This window comes from Canis aureus, chromosome 25, assembly GCF_053574225.1.
Source record: "Canis aureus isolate CA01 chromosome 25, VMU_Caureus_v.1.0, whole genome shotgun sequence".
Lineage (NCBI taxonomy): Eukaryota > Metazoa > Chordata > Mammalia > Carnivora > Canidae > Canis > Canis aureus.
In genome coordinates, this window is record NC_135635.1 from 24,756,487 (window position 1) to 24,778,057 (window position 21,571).

The following is a 21,571-nucleotide window of genomic DNA, read 5'->3' on the forward strand; positions in this document are numbered from 1 at the left end:
TTTAGCCTGTATAAATCAATAGGGAAAGGGAACAACTGAAAATGAAGATAGGTTCTGAGTGACTGCATTTAGCATGGAAGATTCCATCTGAGTTTTCTCGGTTTGGGTTTTGTTGTGTTGTGGTTGTTTTTTTTGCTAAAGAAAATTTTTCTCAACCATATTTGAATTTGTTTTATCATGGCACAGTTCTTACAAATTCATCATAGACCTAAATTAGTGACTTTTCTTTTTAATTAAGTGCATATGCCATCTGAGAGGCCATTTTAGAACTTTTAGATTTGCGTGATTTTCTTTTTCTTTATAATAAATTTATTGTTTATTGGTGTTCAATTTGCCAACATACAGAATAACACCCAGTGCTCATCCCGTCAAGTATTTGCGTGATTTTCTAGTAAGAGGTGTAGATGAATGATTCTCCACTAAGGCGACTTTGCTACTTAGGGGACATTTGGCAATAGCTGGAGACAGTGTCAGTTGTCTGATACTATTGGCATCTAGTGGGTAGAGGCCAAGATGCTGCCAAACATCCAGCAATGAACGGGTCAGCCTTTCACAGCAAAGCATTATCGGCTACGAAATGTCAGTAGTGCCGAGGTTGAAAAAAACCTGATATAAACTGGTCTTCACAGACAGGGTGCGTTCAATTATCTTAAAGCATAGAGACAAAATAGAGTCATATCCTCCTGTGAGTTGTAGATTGTAGCATGAGCTAATGTAAAATTTTAGAGTCTTAAAACTTTGTCTAAATCTTTTCTTTTCATTTTCATTTCAGATTAAATTTCACTTAAGGTGAATACTTATATTCCCATTTTTTGTCAAATAAATATGTTACAAACATCCAACTGTTTATGTGGATCTAATCCTTGGTTTTCTTTATCTAACCCATTTTTATTCCCTACTGTTCTGAGAATTTATATGCTGCCAACTGTGTAAATGCTTCTCACATGTTCATCACATGCTTAATTTTCAAGCAACTTCTCAGAGAAGATGTTCCCGAACAGATACTCTCCTTTCCACTGTTTACTGCCTTTCTACATAAATAACAGATTGCAGTAGTGATATCACTGGATCTGGTAGGGGGAAAAAAAAAACACCAATAATAATGTTTTTCTTTTCAGGCAATCTATTAGCAGTATGTGTGCCTTTCCCATGAGCCATTTTTGCTACCCACTACCAGAGCTACCATCGAAATTATCTTTGATTTTAAAAATAACTTTTTTTCCTTCAGAATCCTGGCTGTCATTTATTAGGTTGGAAAAATTATTTTTGCTTTTGATATATGGATTTAGATTTATGCCTTCTAATGTTTATGATAAGAGACAAACTCATTATGGTCTCTGGTCTATCATTACATTTTCAAGTTTCATAGAATTGAGAACAAACAATAGTATTGAGATTTTTTTTTGTATAAACATAAAGATAGATGATAGATAGATAGATAGATAGATAGATAGATAGGCAGGCAGAGTTTGGAAAATCTCTCAAATTATAATTCCCAAATTCCAAATACTCTTCATTTTAAAACTTAAATGTATATAAGAAGAAATATTTTTTTCTGACTTATCTACAATTCATTCAAAACATAAAATCATGGATATCCAGAAGCCTGTAGAGTGTTTTTATCAATCTAAACCTATTTCTTAAAATCCAAATGTTTAAGTAGACCACTTATTTAAAAAGATTCAAGTTCTTTTCTAAAAAGAAAGACATATGGTCCAATTCCACTGAGCAGTATAAATAATTCCCTAAGACAATATTGGTCTCCAAGGTCAACTAGACAATGTCCAGAGTTAACTTCCTCTTTTTTTGTGGCTGGCCAGCAGGCAGTCATGTATACATTTCCCCTTTCTCACTCTTATAAATTACCAACCTTCTGCCTCTCTCTTTCCTTACCTTCTCTCTGGTCCCTCTAACATTTACTTAATTTATTGGATTACTATTTTAACTTTTAATCAAATGTATTCAATATTCATTGGAATTAGTTTTGTATTCTGTTTAGTGATTTTTACCCAAATTCCAAGGTTGTAGAGGTTGCTATTGTTCAGAGTGGAAAGAATTTGGTCCTTTAGTAAGAGCCGTAAAGCTGAGATGAATAGCAAGAAACAGATACAGATAATGAAACACTTCCACTCACCCAGGATTCATCAACTGCTTCTATTTCTGCTGTTGGCATATGCCTTGCTACTCATCCGCTATAGATTGCAAAGCAAGACGTTGCATTTCTATACTCCAGTTTTTCTTAACATTTAGAGATTTTGAGTCTTATGTAGAAGGAATGCAGTTTAATTAAATCATTTGTATCTAGTCTCATATGTTGTATGTGAAATCTCTCTCACCCTTCCAACTCCTATTTTCTGTTCAGAGTTACTTATGATTGATTAGTGCTCACTTGCCTTTTTATTTATAGGCATTGGCTTTCCATTTAATATTTCTTAGTGCACTTATTTTTTTTAACTGCTGCTGCTCTGATTTTTTGGCATACACACTAGTGCCTTCTGGACTGTGCTAAGCTTTGACAAGACTGAAGAGGAGGCCCGACTGAATTTGTCTAGTACAGCTAGCACTCCACTCAAAATAACTTTTCCTTTAAAAAAATCTATTTTTACTGGTTCAAGCCTCGTCTAATCTTTCAATCATAAGGTTGAACCTTGCATTTTATTTTAAAGCACAAGGGGTAACATTGAAGGCATTAATAAACAGAAAAAAATCATTTTTAACTCTGTACATTTAACATTGGTTAATTTGATAAAATTAAATCTGTTGTTTGGCTCTTCAGAGCTAATCAGCTTCATAGGCCAAAAATATCAAACACTTGGCCTTTTCCAGTAAAATATCTTATAGTGAAAATCTTTTTTGCCTTTGCCAGTTCTTGAACTTCATATATGACATGGAGCACTATTTCCAATCATAAATGAATAATCATGTAAGAAATTATCTAGCTTGTCATAAGATGGCTTATAATAGAACTTGTTCTAACACAACTGCCCGTCCAGTGTGCATATCTACAACTGATGCTAACTTAGCACCATCTGAGTTATTTGTTTTTTAGGGAAACAGATTAACAAAAGAAATGGAAATTATTAAGATATCAGGAGGAAAATATCTTAATTGGTCCAACTTTGCTGGTGGCTGACCACAGCACTACATCATCTCCTATTGGGCTCTAGGTTCATTATGTTCTGTGAGGCTTTATGGGAGACTAATAAGATAAAATGGAAAATGAAAAGACAAAATTATTTCAAGAAAAATAACATTATCTGTAGATTCCCAAGATCCTGGGAAGATTGTAACTGTTGATTCAAGAGACAGAAGAATTTTATTTTAACTTATTTCATTTTTGAGCAGGTAATAAATGTACCGAGTTATAAATTAAAACGATATTAAAAAACAATGTAGTTAAAGATCTCACTCCCATTCCTGTTTCTCTCTGCCCTGTTTGCCCCCTGCCACCCCAAAGGTAATCAATTTTAGTAGCTTCTTATGTATCTCTCCAGAGTTGCTTTATGCAATTATAATCGCATGCAAATTTATATTCATTTTCTTCCCACTGTTTTATACAAAATATAGAATATTATATACATTGTTCTAGATCTTTTTGTTTTTGCAAATCAATACATCTGGAGGAATTTTCTATTTCAGAACATAGAAAACTTATTTTTCTTTTTTAGAGCTGCTTTGTATTGCGTTCTAGGGAATGGACCAAAAATTTTTTAAATTAGTCCCCTATTGGTGGACACATAGGTTACTTGCAATGTTTGCTATTAAAAACCAGGTTAGAACAAATAAGCTTGTATATAAGCCATTCTTTTGTGTGCAATTTTATCTGAAGGATGAATTCCAGAAGTAAAATTTCTAGGTCCAAGGAAAATGCATTTATAATTTTGATAGATAATGCCAAATTGCACTTTATAGGGAAGGTACCATTGCAAAATGATAGGTGAAAAAATACTTTTTTGGTATAGGTTTAATTAGCATTTATCTATCTTATTATGAATGACTTTGAACATATTTCACATTTTTAAAGGTCCGGCTGTATTTCCTTTCCTGTGAAGTGTCTATTTATATTATTCGTCCACTTTAAAAGATACATCTAGTCTTTTTCTTACCAACCTCTAGAAGTTCTGTATATATTAAGAACATTACTCATTTATGCATAAGAATTACAGATCATTTTCCCCAATTCATCTTTTGATTTGGTTATGATAGTTTTGCTGTGTAAATATATATTTGTCTATTGTGGTCAAACGTATCTGCCTCTTAAGACTTCTGAATTCTTAGCGACAAAAACCCTTCTCCATTCCAAAGGTAAAAAAATAATGCATCTGCAGTTTTTTCTTTTATGATTTTTATGATTTCATATTTTATATGTAATATCTTTGGGCTTTATGGAATATAGTTAAGCTACGGATTAACTTTATTTTTCCCAATAGACTATTTAATTATCACAATACCAATATCATTTAATGAAATTTATCTCATCTTCTCCCCACTGATTAGAGATGCCACATAAATTTTTTAAAAAATACATAAATATATTTGTAAGATTTAGTCAATACATTGCTAGCTTTTAGCTAAGTACTCTAACCATATTGCCACATATCATATTTTCAGTTCTCTCTTCCTTGAAACAGAGCTAGAAATGAACAGCTTAATTCTAAAAAAGACTTGATTTTCACCCAGTCTATGATGTATAAAGGAAATCACTAAATTCATAGGAATACTTTTTTTAATCCTCCTAGGCAATAGCTTGTTAAAGGTCACTCTGAAAAAACTATGGTCAGAGATGACCATTAAAAATTATGTAATAATAATAGACAATAGCTATGAAGTGTCAATGAATAATCAGATAATTGATTAGGCATTATGTATTTTATGTCATTTAATTCATATAGTGACCATACAAAACTTACTACATCCATTGTATGATTTAAAAAACTGAGGCCAGTAGGTACATAGCAGAGCCAGGATTGAAATTCAGATCTCCCCTTCTTCCAAACTCATATTCTATAATTAAAATAATATTCATTCTCTATCTCATATGTGCTAGGCATTGTTAAGCAACTTGCACATTTAGCTCGACTGGCCTCATTAAAAAATCTTCTATTAATTCCACTTTCCAGATGGGGAAACTGAAGTAAAGAAAGGTTAATTTGCTCAAAAATAATATAAGCAATAAAGAGTGGGACCAGAATTGGAACCTGGGTGACACGGCTCAGTGCCCTTGCTCTTACCTACTTTATTATGCTATCTCGTTGTACACATGTTTAGCAGTAAACATCATTAATGGGTTAAAGTTTATCCCATATCAAGAAATTTTTAATTAACCAAATGCTCAGAGATGAGAGCCAACAGACTTTTTGGTTCCCCAAGTGTTACGTGACTCTTCTATTCTTCTTATAAGCTATTTTTCTTTTTCTTAGCATCTTGCCCTAGCAAACACAGAATATGGAAAACAATGCAATCTTCCTTTAAAACTAAATATCCTATGGGAATATGCAGGTATCATCAAAACCATAATAGAACTCTTTATTGGTCTTCTCCTGTCTAGGGCTTTACTAACCGACTCCCTTCTCTAGCTACTCTCTCAAGATTGCCTCTGCCTTGCTCCAGCCCAATTGTGAGCACTTTTGTGACAGCTGTTGGCATATCAAATTACCCCCTTGTTTCCCATCCATCTCCCTGCTCCTCCCTCAAGCCATTTCTCACCTCACTCCCATCCCTACTCTCATTTAAAGGTACTAACTTGGGATGCCTGGGTGGCTCAGTGATTGAGCATCTGCCTTTGGCTCAGGACATGATCCTGGAGTCCTGGGATCAAGTCCTGCATCAGGCTTCTGGCGGGGAGCTTGCTTCCCCCTCTGCCTCTCTCTGTGTCTCTCATAAATAAGTAAATAAAATCTTTTTAAAAATAATAAAATAAAAGTACTAACTTGTTCATCCTTATGTCCAGACTGGACTCCAGCACATGAAAGTCCTCATATGTATTTGTTTTATTAGATAACACTCAATAATCTCCTACTTCCCCTTTGTGCACCCCACTTTGCCTCCTGGAATGTGTCACTTTCTTTTCCCTGCCAGCCCCAGACCTGCCTTGAGCTCTTATGCCTTCATGTTGCCCACCACCAAACTTCTAACCAGGCAGTGTCCTGTAATGTGATGATTTCATACTTCACAATTATCCTTAACTCATTTTTTTTAATCCTAAACTCATTTAATAAGATTCTTAGCTTCTTAGTGCTCTGATCTTAGCAAAATGGCCTGTAGGAAAGCAAACCACCTGAAACTGGTTATCGACAGTAAACAGCCCAAAGTACTGGTTCTCCAAATGAAATCTAATTTTACAAGAGTCCATGCTCACCCAAAGAAATGAACTGCTAATAAAACAGAGCAGCTGCTTTTGCAGAGGAGGAGGACACCTTCCTCAAAGTCTTTAAATATCACCTACACAAACTACCCATTTTTCATACCTCCATTGTGAACAAAGATGTATGGACAAAATCTAACCAAAAGGAGACCAAATCCCAGACTATATTTTAAATATTTGGGTTTTGTCAGTTGCTACATTCTCCATTTTCCTAATACCTCTCTCTATTATAAAGTCAACCATAGAAGTTTTTCAGTTAGTTCAAGATTCAGATTACAATCAGTTTTAGGTATTACTATTTATTATCCACTATCACTGCTTCTTTTCTAGTTATGAAATCCCACAGAGAATTTTACCAACCAGTATAGGCTGATTTTTTGCTAAGTACATTTTTGTTTCATTGATAGCACAGAAAGACCTGAAAAATATCATTATTTCCCACTCATAGGAATTTCTATGGCATATTAAATCACTACTGCAATTCATTTGAGTCACCCTATTAACAAGCTAAAAAATAAAAATATCAGATCTTCTCAATAGATTCAGAAAAGCTTTGACAAATCTTACATTCCTGATTAAAACTCTCTACAAACTTATAATAGAATTTCCAAAACCTGGTAGAAGGTATCTACAAAAAACCTACAGCTAACACCATACCTAATGGTTGTATTGGCCTGGTAATCCTGCCAAAACAAAACACTGCCAACTGGGTAGCTTCAACAACAGAAATTTATTTTCTCACAGGTCTGGAAGTTAGGCTAGATGCTAGAAGGTCAAGGTATTGGCAAGATTTGTTTCATTCAGAGGCCTTCCCCATTGACTCCTAGATAGGAATCTTTCTGTCTTCACATGATCTTTCCTCACTACTACTTGTGGGTATCAATGTCCTCTTCTTCCAGAGACAATAATCACATTGGATTAAGGTCCACCCACATAAACTCATTTTAACTTAATTGCCTCTTTAAAGGCCCTGTCTCCAAATACAGCTACAGTCTGAAGTAACACAGGTTAGGACTTTAATACATGAATTTTGGGAGAATACAATTCAGCCAGATAACAATGCTCCCCTAAGATCAAGACAAGGCAAGGATGTCTACTCTCCCAACTCTATTCGATATTGTACTGGAGATCCTAGTCATTTCAGTAAGCCAAGGAAAAGAAATAAAAGGTATCCAGGTAAAAAGGGAAGAAATAAAACTGTCTTTGCTCACAGATAACATAGTCATTGATATAGAAAATACAATATCTATAAAATAGCTATTAGAACCAATAAAATAGCTAAATTTTAAGTTATAGGGTCAAGATATAAAATCCAGATGAATTTCTATGTACTGCCAATAAACAATCAAAAAATGAAACTTAAAAAATACCATTTACAGGGCACCTGGGTGGCTCATTGGGTTAAGCATTGGGTTAAGATTATGACCTTTGGCTCAGGTCATAATCTTGGGATCCGGGGGTTGAACCCCTGTGCTTAGTGGGGAGTCTACTTCTCCCTCTCTGTCTGCCTCTCCCTCTGCTTGTGGTCGCCCCTCAAATACATAAATTTTTAAATCTTTTAAAAATTCCATTTAAAATAGCATCAAAAAACATGAAATATGGATAAATCTCAAAAAACATATGTGGAAAATCTGTACAATGAAAACAAACAAAAAAACTGCAGAGGAAAAATTTAAAAGACCTAAATAAATAGGAACATATACCTTTTAATTGATCAGAAATCTCAACATTGTTAGGCTAACTCCAACTCCACCCAAACTAATCTGCAGATTCAATTCAATCCCAGTCAAAATCTCAGCAGGATTTTCTGTAAAAATTAGAAAACTGATTCTGGAAATGCAAACAGCCTAGAATGACCAAAATAACTTGAAAAGGAAGAACAAATTGACAAATTAACTCTATCTGATTTCAAGATTTAGTATAAAAATTCAGAATTATCTTTATTTACTAAAGATGCTCAAATAGAACAGTGGAACAGAACAAGATAATATAAATATTCCTAGCCATATATGGAGAACAAATTTTTTAGAAAGATGCAAAGGCAAGTCAATGTAGAAAGGATAATCTTTTCAATAAATGGTATAACATTTTCAACAAATGAATCATTAAAAGAAATTAACTTCAGGCCATATCTCATACCATATATAAAAATAAACTCAAAATAGATCATAGATCTGAATTTAAAATCAAAAATTATAAAATTCTAAAACAAATTGTAACTCTTTGTGACCTTGAGATAGGCAAAGATTTCTTAGAAATTATGAAAAAAATGTGAACATGACTATCCATAAAAAGAAAAGTTAATGGGGATCCCTGGGTGGCGCAGCGGTTTAGCGCCTGCCTTTGGCCCAGGGCGTGATCCTGGAGACCCAGGATCGAATCCCACGTCAGGCTCCCGGTGCATGGAGCCTGCTTCTCCCTCTGCCTGTGTCTCTGCCTCTCTCTCTCTCTCACTGTGTGCCTATCATAAATAAATAAAAATTAAAAAAAAAAAAAAAAGAAAAGTTAATGAATTGGAATTTACCAAAATCAAGAATGTCTGCTCCTCAAAAGCACTGTTAAGAGGATGAAAAGACAAGCTATGAACAGAAAGAAAATATTTTTAAGTCTCATAGCCAGCAAAGGACTTATATCCAAAGCACTCTCAAAACTCAATTTTAAAAAATTAATCAATAAACAAAAGATTTAAACACACTTCACCAAAGCAAATATCCTAATGGCAAATAAGTACATGAAAAAAATGCTCAATATCATTAGTCTTTAGAAAAAATGAAAACTAAATCCACAATTAGGTACCACCACACTTTGATTACAAAGGCTAAAATTCAAAGTCTGACTGTACCAAGTGTTGACAAAGGTATGGAAAAACTGAAACTCACATTGCTACGGTGAATGTAAAATGGCAATCCACTTTGGAAGAGTTTGGCAGTTTCTTAAAGGGTTCAGCATACACCTACCATACAATCCAGCTATTCCACCTCTAGATATTTTCCCGAGAGGAATGATAGCATACGTTCATGTAAAGATCTTGGCAAGAATGTTCACACAGCTTTATTTGTAATAACCACAAACTGGAAATGATCCCAAATTCCATTAACAAGTGAATAGATAAACAAATTGTGGTATACTTATACAATAAAATACAATTCAGCAATACAAAGGAATGAACTATTGATAGACAATAGCATAAACGAACCTCAAAATATTTATGCTAAGTGAAAGAAACCCTAACAAGAAAAAAAAAGAATTAACTGTACAATTCCATTTATATAATGACAAAAAGCAGGTCATTTGGCTGTCTAAAGGGGCCAGAGGGAGGAATTGTCAAGGGGCATGAGGAAACTTTGTGGGGGGTGGATAATGTTCACCATATGGGCTATGGTGATTATTTCACAGGTGTATACATGTTTATCAAATTACACACTTTAATGTGTATAGTTTATTGTAGGTGAATTATGCCTCAATAAAGCAAATGAAAACAATTCACTTCCCAGATATTTGCAAATTCTAATTTTCCTCAAAATTTACTTTGCCTTTGTTTATGCTGTTCTCTCAGAGAGAAAGTGCTCTCCTTTCCTATTTTTACCCCTTATCATTCCACCTCTGTTTATTGAAATCCTCCTTGCTCTTCAAAGCCCAATTCAAGCTCAGATGAAATTCTATCTCCTCCACAAAGCTGGTCCCAATATTCCATGCTAACATGAACTACTCCTGTCCTTATAATTTAATAATGTTTATTTCATTTTGCCTGTATACTCTAGTTAAATTTTATATTATTATCAGCTCCACTACACTGAAAGTTCCTTGAGAGAGGCTGTTCCTTTTTTTTTTTTTTTAATTCTACCTATGGCCTCACAGTAGTTTTGACCTTAGAAGTATTACTTCTAAAGAGGGATGGATGCAAAGAAAGAAGGAACAGAAAATGACATATTCCATTCCCTTAGCTCAAGTTTTCTTCTGGAAGGCAACTTCTATTCTAATAATCCAATCAGTACAGATGTGCTAAATGGTGCTCATGTGTTATCTACACAAGGAGCTCATTTTAAACATGTCTCCCTGGAGATAACCTCTTAACCAGAAGGAGCTATTCTTGTGGTAGACATTTCAGACACTCTGGAAGACAGATGAAAAAATAACATTAAGAAAAGTAAGACCTTACAATGCCCTTGCATGATCCCAGGCTGGCAGTCAACCCTCAAAACAGTGGGGGAGGGGGGCAGTAAATGACTCTCACTAGCTGAGCCAATAGATTCTTTTTTTTTTTTTTTCAAGGATACTCAATGATCTCTAGGGAGTGGCTGTGAGACTGGAAGAATCTGACTTTTTCCTTCTATGTAACCTGAAAATGAAAGATTTCTATTACATTATTTAGTCTTTACAGGTCAGGAAAATAAGGGACAAAGTTGTTCAGAGGTCATAGAATAGCTTAGAGGCAAAACAGGTCAGAATCCCTTACAGGATCTTTTAGCTCCTTTTGCTTTAATATTTCATTAACACTGGAAAATATATTTGACATCCTACCAAAATTGTCATGCACTAAAAAAATATAATAACAGCAATACTAACAGTTTGGGAACACAAATTATTCGTCTGGATAAAATAGAGTCTAGTCATATTTTCATCAATGTTTTAGTTTAAGAGCTATTTCTTTTTTATAGGATGATCTAACCTTCTCAGAAAAAAAAAATGGGACGTGTGCTTGATGTGGCAGCAACTAAACAGAGGCTGCAAAGACCGTGGTAAAGAACTTTGAGATTGAATTTAAGAAATGTTAACTACTTGACTGCCCATAAACCCTGCAAGTATAACAAATTATGCACTTTGTAAGATTATAAAATCCATAAGAACTGTCTTGCTCCTTGATATGTCCCCGTTCACTCATTTATTTATCAAATATTTCCCATGTAACTAATACATGAAAGACTATTTTGCACTGGAAACATGATAACAATGAGAAAGATAAAATTCCTTCTCTCATAGAGCTTATATTCTGGGAGAAGACAACTAATCAACATGCAATTCACATCTCAGATGATGATAAATTCTCTTCAGAGAACTGAAATAACGCAAAGTGCTTGAGAGTGACCAGGAGGCTACCAGATTGGGTAGTTAAAGAGAGATCTGTCTAAAGAGGAAACATCTAGGATGGGAACTGAATGAGGAAGAGAAACCAGGCATGCAAAGAGCCAAGAAAGTATCTTCTAGTCAAAAGGAATGGTTTGCTAAGGCACAAAGGAGGTTGGCCTGTTAAAAAAAAAAAAAAAAAAAAACCATACTGCAGCTAAGAGCCTGAGACTGAGGAGTGCCAAACAAAGAGGAAGAGGAGGCAGTGAGGGTACAAATGAAGAAGGACTTCATGAGAAAAAGGAAGGAGCTCATATTTTATTCTAAGTATGATAGGAAATCAGCAAAAAGTTTTGGTCATTAGTCACATGATCTGATTTACATTTTTTAAATGAAATGGATACTGCATGGAGAGTGGGTTGTGGGAAGGCAGGAGTAGAAAGAAGGAAACTAGTTAGGATACCATCACAGTATCCAGGAAGGAATGAATAGTGACTTGGACTAGGGAGGTAATAGCAGTAATGAAGACATAGGCAGGTTCAAGATCTGTTTTATGGGTAGAACTGACAAGACTTGATGCTAGGTTAGATGTGGCATTTGTGGGAAAGGATTCAAGGATAATGCTTAGACTTCTAGTTGAATGAGGTTACAAGGACTTCGTAAAATGCTAAAAAAAAGAAAAAAAAAAGAAAAACACTGTTGAACTACATTTTAATTGACTTAACATCATTAGCTCAACATAAAGCACTATAAAAAGTCAGAACTGAAATTTTAGACAGTTTAGAATCCAAAATTTTACAAATGATAAAACCCAATCTACAGCAAGTGGTTAAGAGATTTCCCCAAACTAGTGACAGAATTGGCATCACAACATGGATTTCTTTGACTTCCAACCACTGCTCTTCTAGTGACACTATGCTAAGCACAACATAGTGACAGGAGTTATTACTCCTACTGCCTCATAGCAACAGGACAACATTAGAAATATCAGCTACATTGTGATGAATGGTCTCTGTCTCCAACTGTACTTGGGGAGCCAAGAACATGGGCTGCTCCACACCTCTCTGCCCTCTGCATGCCATCTCCCATCAAGTGATAAGACTTTTCTGTTTCAGCTCCTACATAATCTCTCTACCCGGCCACGTTAGTCCACATTTTCTACGACCTCTCTGGTCCAAGCTCCCAGTTTTCCTTGACTTGCCTCTTCCAGTCCATTCCCCACCAGCAAGGAGACTAACCTTTCTAAGGACATGTTTTCTCAAGTTCCTTAGAAGTGTCATGCTCCTTCTTGCTTGGGAAGAAATACACGAACCTTCTCCCTGAAACCTTCCCCTGGCCAGCCCACTCTCCTTTACTTGAGCCTGGTTAATTCACATTCTCCTTTTAAAACTTTGCTTACATTTTGTTTCCTCAAGGAAGTATTTTTTGCCCACACCATCCCACCAACTAGGCCAAATATTCCTGTTCTAGTTTATAGATCACTTTTAAATTTTTGCAGAATTTACTGTGTTCCAATAATTGTGAAATTAGTTGTTGAATATTCATCTTCCCTGGTTGGCTGTCACCTATCATCATAGGTACTTAATAAATAATAGATAATTTTAAAATATTAGGTAACTAATAAAGGTAATTGGTAAATATTAGGTAATTAATGATTACTAGGTAATTGATAAATATTAGATAATTAAATAAAATAATGCATGTGTTTCTTTTAGCTGTAAATAAGGAATATACATATTACTCAAAAGTTTTACAAATGTTAATTTCATATGGTCTATGTTTGGCAGGAAATTAGATAATTAAAAGATAAGGATGCTGAACATACACAAAAGAGAAAAATGTGAACAGGAAACAAGGATTGGGTGAGTTCAAAATTAATGACTATTACTTGACTCCACTAGCACCTGGCTCATAATGCACAACAAATATTTGTTAAATTAATGAATGACAACATTGAGTCATCTGAGCAACTAGTCAATGTTGGGATTATCATTTTCTTTTTTGCATATGACACAGCTATTTTTCTAAGAGTATAAATGACTACAGGCTCAGAACTGTGCAATTTATAAGTGACCAAGCCCCAATTCAGGGTTTCATGCTCTTCACAGCAAGGCTTTGCCCACAGAATAGAACCCACACTTGTTGAAAGACTTGACGGTAGTTTATTACCTCTAAATGAATTTCTTCATTTAGAGTAAGATTTCCAGTTTTTGGGACCAAGTTGTAAGTGAAATACCAGAACACAGGTTCCCACCTCACTGATAGGCTAAGCCTAGACAATCAATCAGCAAGACATTGCTTCTTGGTATTTATTCTAAACAGATCTGATGGTGGCAGGAGAGGAATCCATTGGGACTTGGATTGAAGACAAGGAGAACAAGAAATGTGGGAGGAACAAGTAGGCAGGGAAAAGGTTTCAAGTAAACAAGGTGCCTTATGAATATCCCACCATTACCTGGCCCATGGATGCTGCCCTGGTCATCACCACTGTCATTTCTCACATGGGTAGAGTTTCTCAAAAAGTGTCCAGAACTACTTGCATCAGAAACAGCTGTGCTGCCTGTTAAAAATGGAAATTGCTGCACCCCACCCCAGAGCTGATGAATCACAAACTCTGGGGTGAAGCCAACACATGTACCTTTCTAACAAGCACTCTGACTGATTTTTATGCATGTAAAAGTTTGATCACCACTGGCTTAAAACTTGGGATTAACACATCAAGGTGATACCCAGACACACTACAGAACATAAAAGATAAGGCAGCAAACACTCCCAGCTGAGGCCTGATGTGGTTAAGAAACAAAAAATGAATGCGCAAGTATATCGGGTTATGATTTTGTTTCTGCACAGCTGAATGCAACAAAGGTAATACTCCTTGAAATGTTTGCTTTGATTTTTTTTCTCCTCTTTGGTTATCATGAAATTTCCTATGAAAATATTCAGTAAGAAGAATCTAAAACTATCTACGAGCTGATTATTAGCAGTGTTAATGGTGACAGATAAACTTGTTTATTGATTAGTAAGTAATTGGAAGTAAGTTTTATTTTAATTTTTGTGACATCTTTGTTTTTCCTATTTGATTCATTGGTATGACTAGGAACACTGCATGATAGGTTCTTGGTCAAGGTCTTCACACTAAATCTACAAAATTATATGTGAGAATAATAATGATACCTTCCTCATGGATTTTTCATGAGAACTAAATGAGATAACATACAAAAAGCACCCAGCCCACTTCCTGGAGTACCGTAGAAACTCAACAAGTGGGAGAAATTATTACTATATTCAGTTCCTAAATAAGATGCTTTTTGTCCAAATATAAAGAAAGGAGGTAAGGCCTTTGAGATTTCTATTGTTTTATTTCTTAGAAAGATATTCAAAACTAAGCCTAAACTGTTTGGGGACATCTGTTATTTTGGATTTACCACTCTCTTCATCTCCTTTATCATTAGCACAGGTAATAAGAGCCAACCACCATTCTCTATGAAGACAACCAAGGAAGCTAATGCCCTAACAACTCACCCTCCAGGGAATAAAGCTGTGGTCTGGATGGCACTGCCCCTTCATTGGCCCTGATTCCATATCCTCCATGACCTCTTCTTCCTGAGATGATATGGCCATCTTGTCAGGCATGGGACTTGGTCAGGTTTCTTTCTTTACCCAGAATATGTCAAACCTGCCTCCCTCTAGTTACTTAATGATCATCAGAAAAGAACAACTGATTCCAAGGTATTTCTCAGAAAGTTACCTCAAACTCTTTATCATAACTTATTTTTTAATGATGATATTTTCATTGGCATCCCCAAAGGATGATCCATCTACTTACTTCTCAAAACATTCCAGATTTTATCCTTATGAAGCCAGGCACTCAAAGAGCTACCCATCTGATGTTTTGACCCCTCATACAGATGCTTTTATGACACATCTCTCCTGTGTTACATACAGTGCTCACCAGGAGCATGTTCAGGACCACCAAATCCTATAGTGTCACTTATGCATGGACTCCAGAAGGCAGTGTTCTCTCAGGCTCTCTGCAACTAAGTAAATTAAGAATGATGAGCCCATTAAAACTCTAGGACTGAAATTTCCAGCCTGAAAGCCTAACTCTCAGTCTAAAACATCTTCTCTCTGAGTCTCTAAAGGAGCCAGCAGGCAACTGTGCAGGTTGCCTAGTCTAGCTCTTGCTCTATTTCCTGTGTGTTAATTAGAATAGGAAATCATTTTTATGCCAGTCTTATAGTATAAATGGAAACATTTGTATTTTGGAAAGATTATGTTGGTCAACAAAGTATAAATTTACTACTAAAAATTTTCTCCAAGATTTTAAATTTGAGAAACTATTTTCTGAGGATTACCTAGTAAAACCAGAGATGTGAGTTCTGATCATTATTCCAAGGAGAGTTGCCTAGTATTGGTCAAGCCTCCTATTTCCATGCATCAAAAACTAACCCTGACTCACTTAAGCAGAAAAGAGATTTTCAGAAGAATGTTGGGCATTCACAGAGTAAGAAAACTGGAGATTCAAGCCTGAGGGCCTAGTAGTCAGAAACAGTTCCCAAAATCATGAAGTCATCCCTGCCACCCCCAATGGCTTGGACCCTGTAGATAGCACCTCTGTCAGGTAACACCAACATAAGGCTCTAGACCAGGATACCACATTAATTATTGCCCCCGACTGCCTTCAGGAACTGGATGCAATTGTCATCCCTGTCATCTTTTCACCAGATGGATTCTGAAATTATTCTCTTCACCAGCCTCCCACACAAATCTGGGAAGAGATATATATTGGTGAAACTTTGAGGTCATGTGCCCATCCCCAACCTGCAAGAAACATCAGGAAGGTGACTATATGACATGCCCAACTTTATAGTGAGAAGAAGTATCTGCTTCATAAAGGGGAAATTCCCAGATGTTGAAAAAAAGATGTTAAGCAGGCAAAAATATATAAACAACTATTTACTACAACAATTAACCTACTTGTCTTTAGTAGGATTTGAAATGTCACTTGAATATGGGACATACAAAATCTTTTTGAATCAAGTTTCCCCAAGAAAGGTGAATTTCTTTTTCCTCTCTGCTATGGCTCTCTAAAACTATAAGCACAGAGATTAAGACACAATAGATATTTCCAATTTTTCACAAAGGAGAGACCCAGCCCTTTGTATCTCCTGATTTAGCTCATGATTCCTTCATTCTTTCCCCTTCCATTTGGCATCCACTGAGGTTTTTCCAGGGAAGGTGGCAAATGCACATAATCAGATTCTGGACTGTATTCTGAATACATGTCAGCTAAAGAAGCCCCAAGAGGACAGAACAGTTCAAAGAAGAATAAATCTAAAACCTTATATCATGATGGATAATTATCTATTACATATCAAAGAATATTTAAAACATTTAATGACAATATTTATGGTTCCTAAACATATATCCTAGATGGTATTCTTCTTGGCATTACTTTAATAGGTTCTCCTGGCTACCTGAGAGTAAGCCTTATGTCTACCTAATATTTTCTTTTAACTTCAAATTCTCAATTATCTATCATGTATTATATGGCATTTAATACTCATTGATTGGATAAGGTTGTATTGTTTGGGTTTCAAGAGGCTTACAGAAAGAAGCTATGAGCAGTTACTTTGGAAAAAACACACCTCTGCCTCTTCCCTTTTGGATATTTGCCTATCTAGCTTTTTGAAATTTACCTAGTTATGACAAATTATATTAACTAATAATGAATCCACTGAATATTTTCTGAATGACATACATAAATTAATTTATATCTGAAATCAGGAGAATTGTATTTTAAGACATTGCATTAATACCATATTTGATATAGTTTCAAAACAAAAGAAAGTTATTAATTCATCTTTGGTCAATATGGAATACAAGTGCAAGAAATAAATGTGATGATAGATCTGAATGCTACTCCCCACCTCATCCTTCTTTTTTTTTTTTTTTAAGATTTTATTTATTTATTCATGAGAGACACAAGAGAAAGAGAGAGGCAGAGACACAGGCAGAGGGAGAAGCAGGCTCCATGCAGGGAGCCCAACTCGGGACTCAATCCCTGGTCTCCAGGACCACACCCGGGGCTGAAGGCGGTGCTAAACCGCTGAGCCACTGGGGCTGCCCCACCTCACCCTTCTTTAAGGGAAAAGGTGCAGGATTCTTTGAGGCACAGAAGACAGGTGAGGGAGACAGGCAGAAAAAAGCTAGACTGTGAAGGGTACCTCACCAGAAAGCGACAGGAGATGCAAAAAGAGTCATGATGGGGGATCCCCGGGTGGCTCAGCAGTTGAGCGCCTGCTTTCAGCTCAGGGCCTGATCCTGGAGACCCGGGATCGAGTCCCACATTGGGGGAAAGGAGAGAAAGAGGAGAGAGAGGAGAGAGAGAGAGAGAGAGAGAGAGAGAGAGAGAGAGAGAGGAGAGGAGAGGAGAGGAGAGGAGAGGAGAGGAGAGAGAAGAGGAGAAGAAAAAAGAGAAAGAACTGGGATGAGTCAGTTTAGTATCCAAACCTTGATTTAGGCTCAGGTCAAGATCTCAGGATCATGGGATCCAACCTTTCAGGGGGCTCTGCACTCAGCACCATGTCCACCTGTCCCTTTCTCTCCCCTTCTGACCCTAGCTGCCAACTGCCACCCACCCTGCGACCCCCACCTGACCGGGACATGCAAGCACTCTTTATCTCTCTCTCTCTCTTAAATAAATAAATAAAAATCTTTTTAAAAAGAAAAAACTATTAAGAGTTCTTTTGTCTTATTCTCCAATTAATTTGCTCTTCAGTCTTCAATTTGGTACTTGGCCACTGCAGACTTCCCACAGACATGCTATTGTGAGCACTGGTCTCAGCCGGTGAGCAGGCATATCTCAGCTCTGAGCTGTTGAAGAACTGGGCTTATAGTACTATAAGTTGGTTAAGTGAATTTTTAAATATATATATATATATATATATATATATATATATATATATACACATATACATACACACAGACACACACATATATGAGAAAATTTTTGGAGATTTGTGGCACTTTGAAAAAAACTGACAAACTGTGTAGCCTAGAAATACTGAAAAAATTTGTAAAACTTTAGGTATTATTGTAAGAATATGGTGCATAATACATGTAAAAAAAAAAAAAAGAACTGGGCTAAGCAAATAGCCAGCTTCTCCAGTGTATTCATTAAGCAGCCACAGCTCTTCCCCTCACCTTGGCCTTTGGCCAATTCATTTACATGGTCTTAGTTCTGCCTAACTTCTGGCTGACTTAATTATCAACTAACTAATTAATTAATTAAAATAAAAATCAAACAAGACAAAATGTTAGAAAAGTTATCTGAAATGCACAGCACTCCTGTTTAGGAAATGTGTTTTATTCCGCCTCTCTGATCATGATCAAATATGTGGCCAAGAGATCTTCCTTAGAGTTTTATGCCACTTTGCTGAGCAGAGGAGTGTGGTAGAGAAAAAAGGAACCGACCAACTCATGAAGGTTCAACAGAAGCTCAGGTGTATCTGTGTATGTGGAGGAGGGAGGGACGTGTTATCGAGGTGTTTGTGATTGAAGAATTGGGTTAGGTATTATACCCATAAATTACACATCCCAAATCTGAAATTTTCTATCACTTTAAATAAACTGAGGGACTAGCCCATAACTTGCATGGCCACAGGTTCTAGCAACCAAAGCCTGTTTCACTTCATGCAAAGAGTAATCTTAAAGTTTTGTGGCCCCTAATTTTAAAGACAACTGACCTAAAAACAAAAACAAAAACAAAAAAGACAACTGACCTTTGAACTGATCACTTGAGAAGCATCTATTACATGTTTAATGCATTCATTCAAACTTGTTTGAGTCACTATGCCAGGCCCTGAGTATTCGGAGATGAAGACATGTCTCCATCCTTCAAAGGCTCACAATCTGTCCAGTAAAAATATCAGGCATGATTGAGAAAAAGACTAGCTTACCCCTTCCAAACAACCTCCAGAGTTGTATCAGGAATCCCCTGATACTGTGATGCTCTCCTGTAAGAATCTTTTTCAAAGCTCTTTTTACTACTAGTTTGTCTTTTTCAAGTCAAAGTTAAGTCCTGTGAGGTTCCTCTCTGCTGCATACCCAAAAGCATTTTAATTCTATGATCAAAATTCATAGTGCTAGAGATACCTAGACCTGGGGTCTTCAAAACCCTAAGAATGCAAACCATTCCCGGGGATGTGAAAGGACTATATCCAAAAAAAAAGCCACACCCGTGTGTAATTGAAAGCCTTAACAAGAGCCAGAGCTACACAGCTGTCCATGTCAGAAAGAAAATACTAAAGGGCAGAGAAGATGGGCTTTGAAGCAAATAGAACTGAAGTTGATTTTAAACTCTCAATTTCAAGCTATCTGACATTTAGGCAAATTGCTGAAACTTCTGAAATTAGTTTTCTGATGTTTAGGTGCACACAAAACTGCCTTGCACTGTGACCAGAAAAATGTCTGTGACATGCCTTGCACATAATGGATACTTTATAAATGGTAGATATTACTGCATTATTCTTAGCTCAATTACTTCCGGAAATTAAATTATTAACAACTTGGGTAATTACACACCAATAAAATATACTAAAAATCTGGCTTAATAATGAAAGCGTGGAATAAAATAGTTTTGTTTTTCAGAAAAATAGGTTTTCCTGCCATATATACTTAAAAATATACAGTTATTAACTTGGCTTGATCACTGCTGAAAGACTCACAGTCATCTTGAGCCTGTCTTCAAAGACAGATGAACAGTCCCTCACTCTGCATGCCTCTGGTGACACTGGCTTCCTTAGCCCCTTGCTTCCTCTGCCTTCCTTTTGCTCTTCCTCTTGCCATATATGCTTTGTGTGTTCCCTTTTTAGTACTTCCATCATGGAGATGAGTATCTGCAAAACATACATGAGGAAAATACTAAATAGTCAAAACTCCTTGGAAAGAGGTTGAAACTATTTGCTAAGTTAAGGTTCCTTTATTATCTACTTTCAGTTTTCCAAATTCTTCTTACATTGTCTTGTCTTGGCTAAAACCATTAAAAATCTCTGGTTATGGACATACTCTGCTTCATGACAAGAATCTAAGTGCCCAATGACCAACAAAAATTATATTCCTTCTAGATTAGGGTCCTTGAGAGCCCATGGCTTAGTTCTAAAAATGTATAAATCTTGATAGTTTTATGATGAGTTTACTTAAGAAAAGGCTGAAAAGCTTAATAAAACATCAAATTTATTTCTGGTGAGAAATGTATCAACTAAGTGAGCCATTGTCAGTTACCTCATGCTGGTCAGAACTTTGGAGTGGTTCTCACTATATGTACATATCACTAAAAGTAATGGGAAAACAAGTAATTTCAACAACAACATCAAAGACAAGGTTTCAAAATAAATCTGTGAGTGAAAAACTAAAGCCTATTATTGCGGGAGGATGGTACAAATTCTGGAAGACATTAGCCTATCTTACTTACCCAGTAGTGAAAATTTTATTAAACCATAACACTTTCTCAGCAGTCCTCCCAAGTGCCTACATCACTCATTGCTGAGGGGAGGTTCAGCCTGTGATATCGTGGCTGAGCCCCTTTTTCTGTTTTTAGTGGCATCAGACACCTTCTGTGCCTCTTGGTGGCTAAGTCAACCACCACTGCTCAATGGATGATCAGAAAGAATTAGGGACACCTGGGTGGCTCAGCGGTTGAGCGTCTGCCTTCTGCTCAGATCATGATCCCAGAGTCCTGGGATCGAGTCCCGCATCAGGCTCCCTGCAGGGAGCCTGCTTCTCCCTCTGCCTGTGTCTCTGCCTCTCTTTGTGTCTCTCATGAATAAATAAATAAAATCTTTAAAAAGAAAAAAGAAGAAAAAAAATAAAAGAAAAGAAAAAGAAAAAAGAGCCAAAAGAATGAATGTGTTGTATAAATTGAATGCATTTGTGTGTTTTCCAGAACTGCATAATTTATAACAAAAAATCAATTAGTAAAACTCATTCACTGTAATCCATTCACAGAATACCTCAAGAGCTATACTTAGAAATAAAAGATATTGCCCTGAAGCATTCTAAAGCCTGTTAACAACCAAAGACCCTATTGTAAAACAAACTAATTATCACAACAAACCTGTTTTAATTAATTTTATTTATTTA

At 36.1% G+C, this 21,571-nt stretch overlaps 1 long non-coding RNA gene across 3 annotated transcripts in view; it reads right to left on the reverse strand.

Annotated features, from left to right (window-relative positions):
* The window catches only part of LOC144297094 (uncharacterized), a 174,855-nt gene extending 156,807 nt beyond the window's left edge, over positions 1-18,048 (reverse strand). Inside the window, exon 1 of one of the 3 annotated variants that reach the window (XR_013364158.1) lies at positions 17,942-18,048. This is a non-coding gene — a long non-coding RNA (uncharacterized LOC144297094). The other 2 variants (XR_013364157.1, XR_013364159.1) reach the window with 2 other exon arrangements.
* Between the last annotated feature and the right edge of the window lie 3,523 nt (positions 18,049-21,571).